Genomic DNA, 21,592 nt, shown 5'->3' with positions numbered 1-21,592 from the left:
TGGAGAAATTTTCAAGTTCAGAGAGGCATTTCGATGGGAGGCAAGAAGGAGGTGGAGAAGCACAAGCCAAGACCATACCCTTTAGAAAACTACAAAGGGAAAAACCCTATGTCAAGATCCCAATGGAGAAGATTCTAGAGGCAAAATAGGGCAGAAAAAGAAGCTGCAGAAAAAAGCGTGAATGGAAAAGATACTGACAGCAGAGATAAAGCAGAATCTAGTAACAATGCTCAGATAGTAGACAAAAAGGAGACTTCCCACCAGATCAATCCTGGCAGCATGGTCGAACCTGTCGTGTCGAAAGAGAAGGTGCAAGAAGACGACGAAATAACTGATAACTTCGAATCTGACTAAGAAGCATCCTTTAATGTGATCTGTAATGTAGTTTTTGTCCTCCCTAGAGATTATGATAGAATCATGGAGGTCGAAGACGAGGAAGATGAGATGGAAGTGGAAACAATGGTACATAGGCCCGTTTACTACTACGTCATGAACAATGGTTGCGTCGAAGAGAAGAATGCTTTCTTCGAAAGGCTAGATGATTCCATGAAGGCACATTTAAAGCCTTTGTTCATAAAAGGAAAGGTTGAGAATGTTGGTGTAAACAAGATACTGGTAGATGGTGATAACACTAAAATTTACCGTATTTTCGACTCCAATTTCACATGCATTCTAGTCGTTTTATTATCATTTTGTTGTTTTATTGGTATGTTTTCCTTTGGTTTCAGGTTTTTACTTTAATCGGAGTCCCGATCGAGAAAAGGAGTGAAAAAGAGCAAAAAACCCTAAAATTCAGCATTTTATGCTTATGGCCTACCCAATGGCGGGTGCCACAGGCCAAGCCATGACGTGTCCAAGCTCAACTTATCTCAACTCCCACGTTCTCCACTACATCCACTAAGGCGCCTCACTTTGGCCTTGTGGCGGGCGCCATGGCCTTGTGGCGGGCGCCACAAGAGGAAAACAGTTTCCCTCCATTTTCAAGTTGAAGGGCATCCAAGTCATTTCCATCTCTTTACTTGCTTATAAATAGAAACTCGAATTCACTTTTACAATCATCCAAACTTCGAGCAGAGGCAAACACAGAGCAACTTTGTTTCACTTAGGCATATATTCAGTTTTATAAAGTGGTAATCGCTTCACATTGGAGTGTTACCACAATTGTGTAATCAAGTCTATGATAGAGTCTGTAATCGAGTTTGGAGCACTTTGGAAGGAAGTTAATCCTTCCGCCATTTTCATTTCCGCATTGCAATTTATTCAACCCTCCGATTGGAGCAGATTTTTATTACTTGTCTTTATCTTATTTATTTCCCGCACTCGCTTTACTTTTATTTATTTCCCGCACTCGCTTTATTTTATTTATTTCCCGCACTCGCTTTACTTTATTTATTTTCCCGTACTCGCTTTTACTTTTATTTATTTTCCCGCACTCGCTTTACTTTATTTATTTCCCCCACTCGCCTTTACTTTATTTATTTCTCGCACTTGCTTTTACTTTATTTATTTCTCGCACTCGCACAACTTTTATTTACTTTCCGCACTCGCACTACTTTTATTTATTTTAATGCACTTTTACTTTACCATGTCTAGCTAAATTTATAAGGTTAGAATGTAAGGATCTTAATTGAACCAGTAATCCGTGCAATAGTTCGTAGAAAACTTAAGGGCTATTTTAACTTTCAACTTAAGTTTTCCCGCACTTCAATTCCGTTGGGTAAGATCGAAAGTCGTCCAACGTCTTTTTAAGCTTAATTGTTTTTAACTATTTCAAAAACAGCGAAAGCGCTTTGTCTAGTTCATTAGGAGTTTTTAACATAAACAAGAAAAGAGATTTTAAAACTATTTTCAGACGCGTTTATAAGTCTAGAGTCTGGTCCAAGTTATAATACTTTTCAACTTAGTCAAGATACTATATTTCTTAAAAATAGGTTTACTACTCTAACACAATGCACGCCTTTTTATAAGTGACAATAAGAGGGTTTGATTAGGGAGTACAACTCGGTTCTGAATACGCGAATGCGACAGTTCCTGTAAAATTAGTTCTTTTCAAAGTAGGAAACATTGCCCATAAGTAGCTCTATTAGCAAGTACTTGGATTATCCATTGATTACGTGAATTACATTCGACCCTGTCTTTATTAATTAAATTTATTTCAATACTTTACTTTTCATTGCACACTCTAAAAACAAAACACCTATTTTGATTGCCTTTGATAAACACCATAACGACAGATAAAGATAGATTGACACTTGGTCTCTGTGGATTCGATAATCTTGTATATTACTCTGACGCGTTCGTATACTTGCGAAAAGCACGCATCAAGTTTTTGGCGCCGTTGCCGGGGACCAATTTCGTCAAATTTCATTTTCCTGTTGTTATATCGTTTAGACTTAGGCTATTCCCCGCCGGTCAATGCAAAGAACTCGCAGCACCGGAAGTTTAAGCTTAGTATACCCTCTGGCGGAACCTGAACGTTATGCTCGCGTACGTTTATTCTTTCATAGAATTAAGAGAGCTATGGCCGAAGATCAAAACCAAAGACCTCTTAAGGACTTCGCTCAACCATTTAATGAAGAACCTAGTTCTAGTATAGTAAACCCAACCATCCTAGCTAATAATTTTGAACTTAAACCATCTCTGTTACAACTAGTGCAACAGAGATAATTCGCGGGTCTCGCTACTGAGAACCCAAACCAACATTTAAAAATATTTCTTCAATTAGCAGATACTTTTAAAACCAATGGAGCTTCTTCCGAGGCAATATGTTTAAGATTATTTCCTTTTTCCCTCAGAGATAAAGTCCTATCATGGTTAGATTCCCTTCCACCCAATTCCATTACGACTTGGGATAACCTTAGAAGAGTTTTTCTTGCTAGATATTTTCCCCCGAGTAAGACCGCCGTTCTTCAAAACCATATAACTAGATTTACCCAAAACCAAGGAGAATCGTTGTTCGAAGCTTGGGAGAGATATAAAGAGTTGTTACGAGCATGCCCACATCATGGCTTAGAAAATTGGTTAATCATTCAAACCTTCTATAATGGACTTCATTACAACACAAAGATGACCATCGACGCTGCCGCAGGCGGTGCTCTGATGAACAAACCTTATCCTGAAGCTAGTTCCCTCATCAAAGATATGGCTCAAAACCATCAATCATGGGGAGTCGAACGAGCGACAGTTGAGAAGAAGGAAGCCCAAGGAGGAGCGCATGAACTAAGCTCTATAGACATGATGCAAGCTAAAATGGACACATTAGCCCTCAAAGTCGAGCATATGTGCATAAACCCGAATACTGTAGCCGCAGTTTCGTCAGATTGTGAGATATGTGGAACCAAAGGACACCAATCTGCAGAATGCAGTCTATTAAACGAAACCCACTCTGAGCAAGTAAACTACATCCAAGGGAACCCATATTCGAATACCTATAACCCTGGATGGAGGAATCACCCGAACTTCTCCTATAAAAATAATAACCCTATTCAAAATAATACACCTCCGAGACCTAGTTATCAAGCCCCAAGATCAAATCAACCTATGCAACATGTACCACCAAAGTCGAGCCCTGAGAAAATTATGGAAAATTTTATCACCGCTCAAACCCAACAAAACAAGGAGTTCATGAACCAAAACATTCATGTTAACGAATTGATTACTCAGTTAGGAACCAAGGTTGACCAAATAGTTACTCATACCAAGATGCTTGAAACCCAGATCTCTCAGGTAGCTTTAAACCAAGCCCCTCAGACTACACCTGGAGGACAATTCCCTGGACAACCTCAACAAAATCCGAGAGGACAAGTGAATGCCATTACCCTACAAAGTGGGAACGCTTATGATGAGCCACCAAACCCTAGATTGAGTGAACCCAAAACTTCAAAGGAATGTACCAAACCCCCGGACGAAGTAAAGGGACCAGAGGAATCTGAAAACCAGGAAGGTCGAGAGAAAGGAGAAGAACCTAAAGATAAAACTTACGTACCACCCCCGCCATATAAACCACCTATACCATATCCACAAAGACTAAAACAAACCCAGATCAATAAACAATATCAAAAATTTATTAAAGTTATAGAAAAACTTCATGTAGAAATCCCTTTCACAGAAGCCATCACCCAAATACCTTCTTATGCAAAGTTTCTCAAAGACATCCTTACCAACAAACGTAGACTTGACGATCCGAAGCCTTTGGAATGTAATGTTATTTCCGAGGACAAATTAGCTAAGAAAGATAAAGACCCTGGAAATTTCTCCATTCCTTACCTTTTGGGTAATCATGTCATCGAAAATGCTTTTTTAGACTTAGGAGCTAGTGTGAGCCTAATGCCTTTAGCGGTTTGTGAGAGGTTAAACTTAGGAGAATTACAACCCACTAAGATGTCACTTCAGTTAGCCGATAGATCTGTTAAATATCCGATAGGCATTTTAGAAGATGTTCCTGTTAGGATAGGTCAGTTATTTATACCTACTGATTTTGTTGTCATGGACATCAAAGAGGACAATGATATACCAATCCTTCTAGGTAGACCATTCTTATCGACTGCAGGAGCCATAATAGATGTCAAGAAAGGAAAGTTGACATTTGAGGTAGGTGACGAGAAAATAGAATTTATACTTTCGAAATTTCTTATGGCACCTGTGATGGGAGACTCGTGTTATGCCTTAGATATCATTGATGAATGTGTTAGAGAATTATAACAAAAAGAAATTATAAAAACAATTAAGTTACCATCAACTCTCATAAGGGAAGATGATAACTTTAAGAAACCCTACATCGATGATAACCTTTACGAATGTTTATCCCTTACCCCAGATCCTTTGCCATGCCCTAAGAAACCCACCTTAGAACTTAAGGAACTGCCTAAGAACCTGAGATATGAGTTCCTTGATGAAAAGATGAACCGTCCAATTATAGTTAGAGCTATCTTGAGCCAAAAGGAAACGAACCAACTTTTAGACGTTTTACGAAGATATCCCTCAGCCTTAGGATATAATATCTCTGACCTGAAAGGTATAAGTCCATCCGTATGCATGCATCGGATTTCGCTCAAAGAAGATTCAAAACCCTCTAGGGAACATCAGAGAAGAATAAACCCTATAATGAGCGATGTTGTTAAAAAGGATGTTCTTAAGTTACTTGAGGCAGGTATCATCTACCAGATCTCGGATAGTAAGTGGGTGAGCCCTATGCATGTAGTCCCTAAAAAGGGAGGCATCACAATCGTGCAAAACGATAAAGGAGAGCATGTAGCAAAACATTTAGAAGGAGGATGGCGGATGTGTATAGATTATAGAAAATTAAATAAAGTAACTAGGAAGGATCATTTCCCTTTACCATTTATTGACCAGATGTTGGAGCGTCTAGCCAGACACTCTTACTTCTGCTATCTAGATGGATACTCTGGATTCTTCCAAATACATATCCACCTCAAAGATCAAGAAAAAACTACCTTTACATGCCCTTATGGAACTTTTGCCTACAGACGAATGTCGTTCGACCTCTGTAATGCCCCAGCTACTTTCCAACGCTCCATGATGTCAATCTTCGCAGATTACCTAGATGGTATCATGGAAGTGTTTATGGATGATTTCTCGGTTTGCAGATTTGATTTCCACAATTGTCTTGCTAACCTTGAGAAAATCCTAGAGAGATGCGTGGAGGTGAACCTCGTGCTAAACTGGGAAAAATGTCATTTCATGGTAACCGAAGGAATAGTTTTAGGACATATAGTTTCCGAAAAAGGTATAGAGGTAGATAAAGCTAAAATAGAAGTTATAGAAAACCTAAAACCCCCAAAAACTATCAGAGAAGTCCGAAGTTTTCTTGGACACGCTGGATTCTACCGGCATTTCATTAAAGACTTCTCCAAAATAACTAAACCTTTAACCGGACTTTTATTAAAAGACGCTGAATTCATTTTCGATGAAAAATGTAATGACCCATTTAATCTTTTAAAACAAGCGTTAGTATCTGCACCCATTATGAAACCACCTGATTGGTCGGAACCTTTCGAGATAATGTGCGATGCTAGTGATTATGCAGTTGGAGCCGTTCTAGGACAAAGGAAAGATAAAAAATTACATGCCATTTATTATGCCAGTAGAACCCTAGATGTTGCCCAACTTAAATATACAACAACTGAAAAAGAATTACTCGTTGTAGTTTTCGCTATAGACAAATTTAGATCTTATCTAGTAGGAGCAAAAATTATTGTTTACACCGATCATGCTGTCATTCATTACCTATTAAGTAAAAAAGATGCCAAGCCCAGGTTACTCCGATGGATTCTATTACTACAAGAGTTTGATTTAGACATAAGAGATTAAAAAAGGCACTGAAAATGTAGTGGCCGATCACCTTTCTAGGCTAGAACATCTAAAACCAGAACTAATACCTATAAATGATGATTTTGCCTATGATAGACTGATAGCTGGAGTAGAAACCATTGAAGATAATAACCTAGATCCTTATGAGCACCCTCAAAATTCCTTAGCAATAAGTAACGTACCCTGGTATGCAGATTTCGTTAATTACCTAGCTGCTGATATAGTACCCCCTGATCTTGATTACCACCGCAAGAAGAAATTCTTCCACGATGTGAGAAACTTCTATCGGGACGAACCGCTCCTTTACAAAAGGGGTAAAGATGGCATTTTTCGCCGTTGCGTTCCAGAAGAAGAGGTAAATAATATTATCGAGCATTGTCATTCTGCACCTTATGGTGGACATGCGAGCACATCTAAGACATATGCCAAGATTCATCAAGCTGGCCTATTCTGGCCTACCATGTGGCGTGATGTCTATGCTTGCATTGTCAAGTGTGATAGATGCCAATGCACTGGAAACATTTCAAGGCGTGATGAAATGCCTCTAAGAAACATTCAGGAAGTAGAACTCTTTGATGTATGGGGTATAGATTTCATGGGACCTTTTCCACCATCCTTAGGAAACAGGTATACCTTAGTAGCTGTAGACTATGTGTCTAAGTGGATTGAAGCTATAGCTGCACCCACAAATGACACTAGGGTAGTAATCAAACTATTTAAAAACTATATATTCCCTAGATTCGGAACACCACGTTTAGTCATAAGCGATGGAGGATCACACTTTATATCGAGAATATTTGACAAACTTTTAAGAAAATATGGAGTTAGGCATACAGTAGCAACACCGTACCACCCACAAACTAGTGGCCAAGTAGAAGTATCTAATAGGGAGATAAAACAAATCCTAGAGAAAACTGTTTCTATTTCTAGGAGAGACTGGTCTCAGAAGCTTCAAGAAGCATTATGGGCCTATAGAACCGCTTTCAAAACCCCTATAAGAACTACCCCTTATCAACTAGTTTATGGAAAATCATGTCACTTACCATTCGAATTAGAGCATAAGGCCTATTGGGCCATTAAAACTTTGAATTTAGATTACCTAGCCGCTGGAGAAAAGCGTACCCTAGACATTCATAAATTAGAAGAACTTAGGCAATCTGCCTACGAGAATGCAAAAATATATAAAGAGAGAACAAAAGCCTATCACGACAAAAGAATAGTAAAGAAAAACTTCAGTATAGGCGATCCTGTTCTCCTTTTTAACTCTAGGTTACGACTCTTCCCTGGAAAGCTACGTTCAAGATGGACTGGTCCTTTTGAAGTATCCAAGATTCTGAGATCCGGAGCCATAGAAATCAAGAACTATACCTGTAGTCCATTCATTGTAAATGGACAAAGACATTCCAACATACTACTCGAGCCACACCCTGATTGATCCACCAATCCCTACTACTACAAGTGTATAAATTCTAATCGTCAAGCTAATGACGTTAAACAAGCGCTGCGTGGGAGGCAACCCATGGTTTTTCTTTCATTTTACTTTTTCGCATTTATTTATTTTTATTTTATTTTATTTTATCATATTTTGCATTGAGACTAAGATTTGAATGGTTTGTATTTTCAGGATCACTTTCTTAACCTTTACAGGATGCAGGATTTTAATGACATGCATGTGGCCTATAGAGATAATGCTCAGAGGGAGCGCTACATCGCTTTGTATCAGCACCCTATGGCACCCACACGTTATCCTGATCAGCACTGTATGGAGGCACTGGGTATCGAGCCGAGTATCCGATTCCTTAGCCACCAACTCCACTGGGACGAGTTTGCTGATGACTTGAGTAACACATATAGGAACCTGACTTTGGAGTTCCTGAGTTCATTCGACTATGACCCATATTCTGGACCATATGGGTATGCTGCTTTCAGGCTTTTCGGAGTTGAGTACTCCTTCAGCCAGAAAGAGTTCGGCGACTTATTGGGTTTCCAGACTACTCCTGATGCTATCCCAGAGACACCTATGGGATATTTCCTGGGTAAGGAGGTTGAGAAGTTTTAGAGTGATATATCAGGTGGCGGAAGCCAGGATCCATCTATGCAGCTGTCTCATGTCATACATAACCCCGCCTTCAGATACTTTCAGATGATATTAACACATTCCTTCCTGGGAAAGCCGGATGCAGAGACACTTCTGAGTGACGAGGAAATCTTCCTATTATTTTGTGCATCCGAGTCTGGCCCAGTAGCATGTGGGAACTTTTTATTATACAGTCTCAGCGGTATCTCTAGATCTACCGAAGGAGTCATCCATGTTGGCGGAATCATCACGCAGATTGTTGTCACTTTAGGTCTATCTCGCAAGCTGTTACATCTTCGGACCTATTGTGGGTACACGACCATGGACATCGACTTCTGTTTGACCAGAGGATTGATGAGGAGAGCCTCTTTCCACCCATGTCAGTTCCGATTGCTAGTCGACAGTGAGGCTATTCACTATTTCACATTGCCAGACCCTATGATGACCAGTGTGCATGATCCAGCGAATTGGAGTTATGCTCTAGAGGGCCAGGGAGAAACCGTTGAGGAACCGAGATCGCCACCCATTGCTGAATACACACCTACACCACCATCTCCCAGAATCACTATTTTCTCTAATAATCTTTCATTGCAGACACCCGACATCCGCACTCAGATTGCTGAGTGTCATAGAGAGATCGCAGCGCTTAGACAGGAGGTGGCTGACCTTACTTTACAGATGGGAGTGTCTGATCTCACCCATGCTACTGAAGTCGACTGTCTATATCAGGAGATCGCAGAACTCAAGCAAGAAGTAGCAATGCGCTGTGGTTCCTCTCAGGAAGATGACATCCCCACTACATGATCTCACCATTTAATCTTATTTTATCTCATTTTTTATATTTCTCGTATTTACATAACTCATCTTATATTATCGCATTTGGAATATTATATAAACTACATCTATATATTAGTACTTCTATTTTTATCTACATATGTTTTATGTTTATTTGCATTTTAATTTTTCAGTTATTTATTTATTTATATTTAATTTATGTTTTTGTTTTTGTTTCAGTTTCACTTTTTATTTTTTTGTTTTTTTTACTTTTAAAAAATTATGCAAGTCAAAGATACTAGGAGAATCACAAGACAAATGCTATCCACACCCCTCAAAGCCAAAAGACAAGAGAAGCCCAAACCAAAGGACCAAAATATGGCCCAGCCAGATTTTGCCTTGTGGCGCCCGCCATAGGACCTGTGGCGCCCGCCACAGCGTCTGTAAATGGTCGGGGCAGAACCCCTTTCTTCACCATTTTTGCAACTTACAACCTCCCAAACCCATTTTTTCACCTTGGAAAAACATCCTTGAACCCACAAAAAGCTCATACTTTTCTAACCACCACACCACACAAATCATTATTCCACTTTCCATTTTTGATTTCATCCGTCGGATTTTGTAAAAATCTAACCTTTTCACAAACCACTTCATCTTCTTCATCACTTTTCAAGAGCATTCAAATGGAGTTTAACGGATTCATTCTTCGAGGAGGGAAACCGAGGGATCGACAAAGAAAAATTATTGAACGGTTGCAAAATCGGGAAATCCTCCCGACAAGGTATGTTGACGAAGACTGTCTCTACACTTTAGGTATCTATCATAGCATATTTCATTTATTAGATAATTTAGGTTTGCATAATTTCTTTTCCAATAAAGAACCTACCTATGAGCGGTTGACAATTGAATTTTTGAGTTCCTTAATTTATATTGTCAACCCTAACACTGCTAGCACAGTTGGTACTGTCAAATTTAGAATGTTTGTGTTTGAATACCAATTCAGTACCGACGAACTAGCCAGCTTGTTAGGAATCCCTCATGGGGACGGTGCTATTTGTGAGGCCCCTTTGGATTCTGAATGGTCTGTTGAGGTATTTTCCTTCTGGGAGCGTTTATCAAACACTTCCATAAACTCTTTTGAAGGAGTTCTTGCCTCCACTATCCATAACCCGACCATCAGAGTTTTTAGATATCTGTTGGCATGCACTATTTTTGGCCGGGAGAGTCCAAATAAGGTTAATGCTAGATGTCGCAACCTGAAAAATACAGTGCGCAAAAAAAAACAACCGGCGAAAGAAAAAGACAGAAGAGTCGCCACCGTGCGTTATTCATCCCGAAGGAGGGAAAGGAAACGCTCGAAGTAAACCTGAAAAGGGAAAGGACAAGACGGGGTCTTGCAACCAAATCTTGGGTTCGGGAGTCGGTTATGCGAAGGGAAGGTATTAGCACCCCTACGCATCCGTAGTACTCTACGGGATCCACTTTTGTAGTTTTCGTCTAAAGGGTATGAGTTTATCTTGTGCTGTTTACCAAAAAAAAGGTTAAATGAAAACGACTCGCGCGGATGTCGCATCCACTGCATACGTATCTCATCTGAATATGAGAATCAGAGTCTTCGTAGCTCGGCTGACCTATGGGTTGGGGGATGTGTGCTCGCTAAGACATCGCGTCTTATGCCTACGTATCTCATCTGGCCTGAGAATCAGAGCAAAACGTAGTTCGGCTAACTATGGGGTTATGGATTGGGTTTTGGACGAACGACGTCACTACGCAATCTACCGGATGCTCGACCTTTGGAGACTTACTCGCCTGTAGTAGAAGGACTTAACGTGTTGCTTTGGGTTTTAGGGTTTGGGATGCTCAAGGGAAAAAAGGCAGTCCTTGATGAAGGAACCGCGCTACCTGCAGGGATACGAACACATACAAAACAAACATGTATAAAGTAAATGTGCCAACAAGGGGCTCAGAAGTAAATAAACAAAAGAAAACAAATGCCTCCTATTGAGGTCTTCCAGCTAAGAAAGCGATAAAATGCGGAAAAGAGGTAAAAGTACCACACGGATGAAGATCCGAAGTAACAGCAATTAAAGGAATGGGAAACCCTGAGATCCTTCCAAGCTAACATCATCAATGAAAGTGGGTCAGTACAGGTAATCGGAATGAACCTCCAGGGGTTATCCCACAAATAAAGTGGGAAACCACGCAAGTTATCCCTGCAAAAGTCATGTGAGCCCTTACAAAAACTTAACAAAAGGGTTAGTGAAACACGATAAGCATTTTTTTCATGGACAACAGTATGGTTTCAGAAACCTCAAACCCTGTGGCATACACTCAAAAATTAAACGGTTAAACATTAAAGGCATTGTTTATACATTCATATACATATTAAACCCATGGGCAAAAACCTAATGAAATTCATCCATCATACCTCATACATTCAGATGATCCAAATTAAGAGCATAAAGGTAATGGGAATAAGGGCAAACCTGATTGGAGAGCTTGATTGATGTGAGGCAGAGGTGATTCTATGTAGTTGAGTTCCCTTCAGGGTTTGGAGGCTGCTCTGAACTCCGTTAGGTCTTCTCTCACTATCTTTTTCCTCAGGGTTTTGTTCCAAGGAAACCTCAGAGTATTTTGCTTCTCTTCCTTTTTCTCAAGTGAAGCCTTGGTATTTATAGACAGAATTTCATGGTTTTTTGGGCTCAAATGAGAGAGATCCAAGTCCAAAATTTTTTATTATATTTTATTTATTTTTTTATTATTATTTTTATTTATTTATTTTTTTTGTAAAAAATTATTTTTCTTTTTTCGTTTTTTTTTTCCTTTTTTTTTCATTTTTTTTCTTTTCGTTATTTTTATTTATTTATTTTTTTTCGGATCTAATTCTGATTGACATGATGAAATGTAATATGAAATGCTAAATGAATGCATGAATGAGGAGGGCAAATTTTGGGGTGCTACAGCTGCCCCTATTCAATCATCAGCTAAACCGAGTAGGATGAAAGCGAACATCTTATCAGACAAACGGGGTGAGCTGTGATTGAATACCAAAGACAGACCGAAAATTTGCGCTCCGAGAACACCACAAAAACGCGGAAATACACCGTGCTGTTTATTTTTCTTCCGATCCTCTGGCTTAATCTGGAGTTTCGATCCTCTGGCTGAACCTATACTCAATTTAGTCCTCTGGTTGGATATTAATTTTGATCCTCGGGCTGGATACGATTTTGATCTTCTGGCTAGATCTTCTTCGATCTTCTGGCTAGATCTCCTCCGTTTCGATTCTCTGGCTGAATCTATTTCCTTTGATTCTCTGGCTGAATCTACTTCGATCTTCTGGCTAGATCTGAATTGTTGCGATTTTCGATCTTCTGGCTAGATCTGGATTGTTTTGATGATAAATTCCCGTCATTAGGATCCCGCATCTGAGGCATGCGCTGGTTGACCCTCTTTTGAAATCTACACCCAACCTTCATATTAGATATGCAGCTTCGAGAATATTCAACTTTTGGGCTTCGTACATATTCTTCGGGCTAGAACATGTTGTAACGACTCCTCAATTAGACTTGGGCTTGCTGGGGAAATAAAGCTTGTAGGCGACTTCATTGGGGAATCTTCAAATTGAGCCTTAGGCTGACTCACTGGAACACGATTCTCAGGCTGAATCTTCGAAATGACCCTCAGGCTGGATCACTGGAACACGATTCTCAGCCTGAATCTTTGACATGACCCTCAGGCTGGATCACTGGAACCCGATTCTCAGGCTGAATCTTCAAAATGACCCTTAGGCTGGATCACTGGAAAACGATTGTCAAGCTGAATCTTTGAAATGACCCTCAGGCTGGATCACTGGAACACGATTCTCAGGCTGAATCTTCGAAATGACCCTCAGGCTGGATCACTCACGCTTGATCCTCTGGCTGGATCTCATGACCTTGGTTGTAAAGTAATTCTTCAGTCTGTTTGGAAGAACCTGTTTATCAGCTTATGTGTATGGTTGATATGATATGCATGCAAATGCAAATGTTATGCATGGTGTAAAAAGAAATCTGCTTGGGGAAGCAATCCTTGAATGCTCTGTGGGGAATGATCCGTCTGCCGGGACCAATGAGCCACCAAAAATAAATTGGCTGCTTGAAAAGTTGACCTTGCGGGGGGAGTATCAATTATGGAAACTTTGTTCGGCGAGACTCTGTGAGGAGAGTCTGTGGGGAAAACACTTCTTGGGGAAATGTCGTAAGAAACGACATTTGCTGGGGATATGAACTTGCTAATCGCCCTCAAGCTGGGGATTAACAAATCTGTTAAAAATAATCTGCTGGGGAATGAGATGAACACTGGGAACGCCACCCTCTCATCTGTTGGTTATGCAACCACTCCGCTGTTGCTAGGAAGATACAGTCTGACACTGTCAACTCCACTGGGGATAGACAGTCTGGATACTGTCAACTCTGTTGGGGAACATGCTCTGCTGAGGAGAGACTTTGTCAACCGCTTGGGGATGAGGATTCATGACTTGGCATCCGGTTCCTGTGACCTTCAACCAAAAATACACGTATGCCTCGGGGGAATTACTCGGTTTGAATTCACCGTCCGGGATTAAGCACATTCAAAGCAATTTTGAATGTTTTCCTGTGCAAATCATCTGCAAAAGCCTCCATTATGTTCATATGCAATATGTTTTATCAAAAATTCGGACATTTTTGCAAACAAAATGATAAATGAAAAACAAAGAGGCTCTTTAACTTAATTATTCGACTCTTAATGGGGAGAAAATTTGTGCCAGGAATAGGCGAGGGTATCAGGAAGTTGATCCCTGAAAAGAGGTGATCGCTATAAAAAGAGAACTATCCTATTGACAACGGGGATACGGGGTCCCACTGAGTTTCGACTCTGCTATGACTCGTATGTCCTCAAGACGCTCTGCTCATCTTGCTTTCTGAAGTGGATGATTAGTCGATCTTTAACCTTCGAAGATTGTCGGATTGAATGAAACGGTGATATAACACTGATGAACTCAGATCACAGTCATTCGCTAATTCCCTAACTTTTGCCTGGATCGCCCCCTTTTCGGGTTTTCAATCCATCGGGATACCCATTTTTGCCTGAGCCGCCCTTTTGGGTTTTCGACTCACCGGGTGTACTCCTTTTTTATATCCCTAATTTTTGCCCGAACCTCTTTATTCTCTCTTTTTTTGGTTCGTCGGGATGCCCTTTTTTTGCCTGGACTATTCTTTTTATCGTCCAGCGGGTCTATTTTATGCGAAGTATTTTTTTTTAACTACGCCTGAGTTAATAGGGGACGGGAATCCTTCGCCATCCATGATTGTTAGCATCAAAACTCCGCCATAGAAAATCCTTTTAACCACGTACGGACCCTCATAGTTCGGTGTCCATTTGCCCCTATGATCTGTGTTGGGAGGAAGAAATATTTTGAGTACCAATTCACCGACTTGATACCCCCGAGGGCGCACTTTCTGACCAAATGCTTTCTTCATTCGTCTCTGACCGAGATACGTCAATTCTGGGTACGTAGTTCCAGCATAGCACCATTTCCCGTTGGTTTGATTGATGACCAAAGCTGAATCCCCGTATACATCCAGGGTTTTAATCTGTATATTGACGGCTTCCTCAAGTCTTAGGATACAAGCTTCGTATTCGGCTTCATTGTTGGTGCAGGGAAAAGTTATTCTGGCACCAAATGGCATATGAACCCCCTTCCGGTGTGATTAACACTATACCAACTCCGCGACCATTGACGTGGACTGCCCCATCAAACATCATAACCCATTTGGATTCAGGGTCAGGCCCCTCCTCCAGGAGTGGTTCCTCTCAATCTTTCGATTTGAGAAACATGATGTCCTCATCCGGAAAGTCAAACCTCATAGGTTGGTAATCATCAATCGGTTGCTCTGCAAGATAGTCTGACAAGACACTTCCCTTGATGGCTTTTTGTGAAGTGTATTGGATGTCATACTCTGTCAGTATCATTTGTCACCTAGTAACCTTTCCGGTAAGTGATGGCTTTTCAAAAATATACTTGACTGGATCCATTTTTGATATCAATAGAGTCGTGTGAGTCAACATATACTGTCTTAGTCGGCGAGCAGCCCATGCCAAAGCGCGACAAGTTTTCTCGAGCAATGAGTATCTTTGTTCACAGTCGGTAAACTTTTGCTAAGGTAGTATATTGCATGCTCTTTTCGACCTGACTCGTCATGCTGACCGAGCACACAACCCATTGACCTTTCTAACACAGTCAAGTACATGATCAACGGTCTTTCCTCTCAGCCTGTAGACTGGCCCCGATCTTGATCTCTTTCTTGTCGTCTTCGGTACCAACGTTGATGGTCTCAACCACCTCCTGATAAGGTGTAATAGCTCGGTCCTCCTGTTTCAACAATCTGGCTAACACTTCAGGCAATTCACAATCTTCCTCATCCCCTTCTTCGGCTTGATAGATTGGATTGTCGAAGTCATACTTGGTCATAGCAGTGTCGTTAGCAGTGAGATCCGAGTGGTCGGCTCTGCATGATGGAGGATGATGCTTCACCTTAGAATGAGAGATTTTTTTTTTGAAAGAAAGGAAAAACGAAAAAAGAAACATTGCCATTTTTTTTTGTAAAAAGTAAAAAAAACTTAAAGAAAGAGAACACAAAATTGTTTACAAAAGCCGTCCTTTATTGATGATAAAAATAATTGTGAAACGTAACTGAATGGATGACCCTACAAATGAGCCGTTACACCTTGGGCAAAGTGTAAGACTTTATTATGCATGTAATAAAGGAAAATAACAAAAATCACTCTTTCAGCAGAGTAACCCGGACGGTTTTTTTAGACGACCAATTGTCGAGCTTTTCTCCCGGGACACACGGGCGAATCCAGCTATCTAAGTCACAGTCGCTGTCAGCCTTGTCTTCATCTGCAGCATTGACGACGTGGGGGGAAACCAAACCCCCGCTGGAGAGAGTACCGATTTCATTCTTCTGAGATCCCGGAGCATACCCCAATCCAAACTTGTCTTCTTTGATGACTGGCTCCACAAATTTGCCCCAGCCTTGGGCATTACCAGCTTTAACCACTTCGACAGCTTGCTTGTATGAAGAGATAGAAGTCCCGACCTTCTCAAACTCAGGTGAAAAGACAGCTTCGGGCGCGACCTCATTGATGTTTGTAGTTTCGAAGCCCTGACACAGCATCTCATGCATCTCGCCATCCATCTCTACATACTTAAATGTAGACAGGTGGCTAACAAAAATATCCTCTTCACCACATACAGTGACGATCTGACCTTCTAGTTCATATTTGAGCTTCTGGTGGAGGGTAGAAGTAACAGCACCGGCAGCATGAATCCAAGGCCGACCTAGCAGACAGCTGTAGCCAGGCTGGATATCCATCACATAAAAGGTGCTCTTGAACACCTGCGGTCCAATCTTAACTGGCAACTCAACTTCGCCAAAGACAGCTCTCTTAGAGCCATCAAAAGCCCTCACAACTAAGTTACTTGGCGTCAGGATGGTGTCATTGCAATCCAACTTCGTTAAGGCTTTCTTTGGAAGAACATTCAGAGAAGAGCCTGTATCAACCAAAACATGGGAAAGCATCACCCCTTTGCACTCCATTGTGATATGCAAGGCTTTGTTGTGATTCCTGCCCTCAGATGTCAGGTCATTATCGGTGAAACCTAGCCCCCGGCTAGCGTTTACATTGGAAACTACCGACTCCAGCTGGTTAACAGTTATCTCCGGTGGAACATAGGCCATATTCAGTACTTTCAACAAGGCTGCTCTGTGCGCCTCAGAGCACAGCAATAGTGAGAGAATGGAGATCTTTGAGGGTGTCTGATTTAGCTGGTCGACTACCTTGTAGTCACATTTCTTGATAATCCTCATAAACTCATCCACTTCCTTCTCGAATGCGGTCTTAGGAGGATCTTCCTCAATAGTAACCTCTTCGGTGGATACCTGTTTCCCTTTAGCCTTGGCAGCTGCCTCGGCTTCAGTATTCGCGCGTAATGTTGATGGTGCAAATAGGCGTCCACTGCGAGTGAAGCCACCAACCCCTCCAACATTGTCTACAGCGGAGCTACCAATGTCAATGTCTTCTTCGTTAACTTTCTGCCCCTGGCAGTAGATATCAGCCCCATAGTGCCACGGGATAGCACTGTCTTTCTCATACGGAACAGGTCCTGGTACCGTGATGGTGATTGGACCAACCAAAGTCGGTTGAGGGCTGTCAAAGTAAATTGCGACTGGTGCTGAACTTTCGATGTTCACCGCTGCTGGTTCTGTACTTTCTGGGAAATATATTGTTGTCGGAGCAAGTCTCTCGGGAACATATATTTCTTCAGGAGTGAAATAAAACGTCCCCGTCGATACATCATTCTTCACCGGACGGGCCTGATCGAACTGAAGACAACCTTCATCTATCAGCTGCTGAATACCCCTTCTCAAACTGTCACATCCGTTTTCGGCAGCTTGACAATTTCTGCATTCTTCCCCACAGCCCGGGAAAATCTGTCCTTTCAGAAGTCGGTCTTTAACAACCGATAGCGAAGTCTTCACCTTAGTCACATCAGAAACCAAATTCAAAGTTTCCCCACTATCAACAGCATTAATCCTCTGCCCGCCGTGAGCCGGCATCGGGTTCTGGATAACATTAGGCACCGGAGCAAAATTGATAGCCTCGGCATCTCTCAAATCTTGTACCTTTAACTGGAGAGCCTTGCAATTATCTGTAGTATGGCCAGGTGCGTTGGAGTGAAAAGCGCATCTGGCATTGACATCATAACCTCTAGGAAAATTATTGGGATCGATTGGTGGGGCCAGAGTTCTCAATGTAACCAGATTCATGTCAATCAGCTTGGGAAGTAATACTGAATAAGGCATTGGGATTGGCTCGATGACCCGGTCCGTCTGCCTTGGACGTTGTTGATAGTGTCTCTGCTGACCCGGATTACCTCCTTGTTGTTGATTGTTGTACCTGGGTTGTTGTTGTGGATGATATTGCGGTTGAGGAACAGGTGTTGGAATAGTGACTGCGGCCACTTGATCTTGATAATAATTAGGGCGTCCTTTACTCTTGCCTCTGCCGACATACACAATGCTTGCCTCGCCTTCTTTTCTTCGCTGACCGTTACCAGCAAACGGTCTCTTGGGACCTGATGGGTTGGAAACACTATTGTCTTGAATTCGGCCCATCTTCAACAGACTCTCGATTCTTTCTCCAGCAATTACTATCTCTGCAAAGCTGATTGACGGGCAAGCAGCCAATCTCTCAATATAATTGCCTTGCAGAGTGTTCATGAACATGTCCGCCATCTCCCTTTCAGACATAGGGGGTTGGACGGACGCAGCAATCTGTCTCCAACGCTGAGCATATTCTCTAAAGGTCTCCTTCGCAGTCTGGGACATACCTTGCAACAAGGTCCAATTCGGAGCCATGTCCAAGTTGTATTGATATTGCTTGACAAAAGCCTCTGCCAAGTCTTTCCAGCTCTTGATGGTAGTACGAGACAAATGAGAATACCATTCACGAGAAGCTCCAGTTAGACTGTCTTCAAAATAGTACATCCACTGCTTTTCATCTTCCGTGTGAGCTCCCAACCTTCCCAAATAAGATTGGAGATGAGTGCGTGGGCAAGAAGCCCCGTTGTATTTCTCAAAAGTAGGGGGTTTGAACTTGTGAGGAATCCTTACTCCCTGAACCAGACCAAGATTTGTGACATCAAAGCTTAAGGAATTTTGAGACTCCAAAGATTTGAGCTTCTCAGCAAGCTCATCCATACGGCGAGTGGTCTCGAGGGCCTCGTCGTGCAAAGAAAATTGATCATACTGATAATCTTCAGTAACGGGGTGCCCGTTAATCCGAATTCCTTGATTCACATTGTACCTTCCGCCAATACCATTTCCAACATTCCCTGTGTTGCCAACATTACCCGGGTTTCCATCAGCATTTGAGTTACCCGCGTTACTAGTGTTCACAGGGTTATCAGCGTTCCCAGGATTACCAGGGTTTCCCTCAGCATTCGGTATCTCCACCTCCGGATCGGGTCTCGGTTGCTCAACCAATTCCCTCAGCTTTTCCTGGCCTTCTGCCATACCAGTCATCAATGTCATTAACTTATCCATCCTTTCACGCATATCAGCCAGCTCTTTCTGTATTTGGTCCATCGCTAGCTGTGGACGATTTTCCTTTATCGGGTACCTGTGGACTCGCTTGGGACCAATAACTGCCTGATACAGGGAACAATCATTAGACACTGCGGTGACACCTGCAAAACAGACAAGGGTTAATATGCATGGTATGCGATGCACTGCTTGTTCAGTTTTAAGGCACCCCCGTTTTGAAAGGGAATACCCTGTAAATGAATAAGCATGAGATGTTGGATGCAAATATGCAGATGATGTTATGCAATGCAAAGGCATGTCCATCAGAATTGATGGATCCGCTTGAACATCTGTCAGGTTGCACTTCCTGGAGAGAAATTCACTGAGGAATATAATACAAGACCAAAACTCTGCTCCAGAAAACCGGGTTGGTTGGAGGTTAAGGTTTCCTGAATTTAGCCCACCCCTCACTGGTAGGTTCTAAGAACAGAAGTTCGTCAGCTTCAGCCCTTCAGTCGCGAATAATACGTTTACCACTGAAGGTTTGGCATTATTACGGGATAAAAGACCTCCACTGACTCCCCTCAACAGGACATCCTAAAGCAAGTTCCCAGTCTCGGGGTCCTCGGATTGATCAGCGAGAATGCGCCCACCAGAGCTAACATAATCACGTCTCGGAGGAGAGGCCTCGACTGAGTTCTCGGGAAATGGTCACCAGAGTCGACGATTTCTAAAGGAACACCATGTCGTTACGGAACATCCGTAGGACATAATATATCCAAAAGAAACCTCGTCTGGGTGTGGTTCTTCACGAACGACTTAACGTAGCAACATGCCACGCAAGCCTCATGATCATCCACTCTAAAACCTGTGTGTACACTCAAGCCTGGGTAATGGGCTTATCTCCCATAGAACATCCCATCCCAACAAACAAACAAACAAACAGATCCAATAGATACAACAGATGCATGCAAACAGGTAAGCAAATAAATGTACAAAAGCATGAACACCCAATAAACAAGAAATCACACAAGCTAGGAGGGACTCGCTTAGGGAAGATGGACCAGCGAGAGGTCAACTTCTTAATCCCCAGCAGAGTCGCCAGCTGTCGCAACCTGAAAAATACAGTGCGCAAAAAAAACAACCGGCGAAAGAAAAAGACAGAAGAGTCGCCACCGTGCGTTATTCATCCCGAAGGAGGGAAAGGAAACGCTTGAAGTAAACCTGAAAAAGGAAAGGACAAGACGGGGTCTTGCAACCAAATCTTGGGTTCGGGAGTCGGTTATGCGAAGGGAAGGTATTAGCACCCCTACGCATCCGTAGTACTCTACGGGATCCACTTTTGTAGTTTTCGTCTAAAGGGTGTGAATTTATCTTGTGCTGTTTACCAAAAAAAGGTTAAATGAAAACGACTCGCACGGATGTCGCATCCACTACATACGTATCTCATCTGAATATGAGAATCAGAGTCTTCGTAGCTCGGCTGACCTATGGGTTGGGGGATGTGTGCTCGCTAAGACATCGCGTCTTATGCCTACGTATCTCATCTGGCCTGAGAATCAGAGTAAAACGTAGTTCGGCTAACTATGGGGTTATGGATTGGGTTTTGGACGAACGACGTCACTACGCAATCTACCGGATGCTCGACCTTTGGAGACTTACTCGCCTGTAGTAGAAGGAGTTAACGTGTTGCTTTGGGTTTTAGAGTTTGGGATGCTCAAGGGCAAAAAGGCAATCCTTGATGAAGGAACCGTGCTACCTGCAGGGATACGAACACATACAAAACAAACATGTATAAAGTAAATGTGCCAACAAGGGGCTCAGAAGTAAATAAACAAAAGAAAACAAATGCCTCCTATTGAGGTCTTCCAGCTAAGAAAGCGATAAAATGCGGAAAAGAGGTAAAACTACCACACGGATGAAGATCGAAAGAAACAACAATTAAAGGAATGAGAAACCCTGAGATCCTTCCAAGCTAACATCATCAAAGAAAGTGGGTCAGTACAGGTAATCGGAATGAACCTCCAGGGGTTATCCCACAAATAAAGTGGGAAACCACGCAAGTTATCCCTGCAAAAGTCATGTGAGCCCTCACAAAAACTCAACAAAAGGGTTAGTGAAACACGATACGCATTTTTTTTATGGACAACAGTATGGTTTCAGAAACCTCAAACCCTGTGGCATACACTCAAAAATTAAACAGTTAAACATTCAAGGCATTGTTTATACATTCATATACATATTAAACCCATGGGCAAAAACCTAATGAAATTCATCCATCATACCTCATACATTCAGATGA

At 41.9% G+C, this 21,592-nt stretch overlaps 1 non-coding gene across 1 annotated transcript; it reads right to left on the bottom strand.

Annotated features, from left to right (window-relative positions):
- Window positions 1-2,904: 2,904 nt before the first annotated feature.
- LOC127088860 (small nucleolar RNA R71) lies at window positions 2,905-3,011 on the bottom strand. The gene has a single exon (XR_007790672.1). It is a non-coding gene; the product is annotated as a small nucleolar RNA R71 (small nucleolar RNA).
- Window positions 3,012-21,592: the final 18,581 nt, after the last annotated feature.

Source organism: Lathyrus oleraceus, chromosome 5, assembly GCF_024323335.1.
Source record: "Lathyrus oleraceus cultivar Zhongwan6 chromosome 5, CAAS_Psat_ZW6_1.0, whole genome shotgun sequence".
Classification (NCBI taxonomy): domain Eukaryota; kingdom Viridiplantae; phylum Streptophyta; class Magnoliopsida; order Fabales; family Fabaceae; genus Lathyrus; species Lathyrus oleraceus.
Note: the sequence above shows the minus strand (reverse complement) of the source record. Positions and strands in the feature narration are given on the sequence as shown.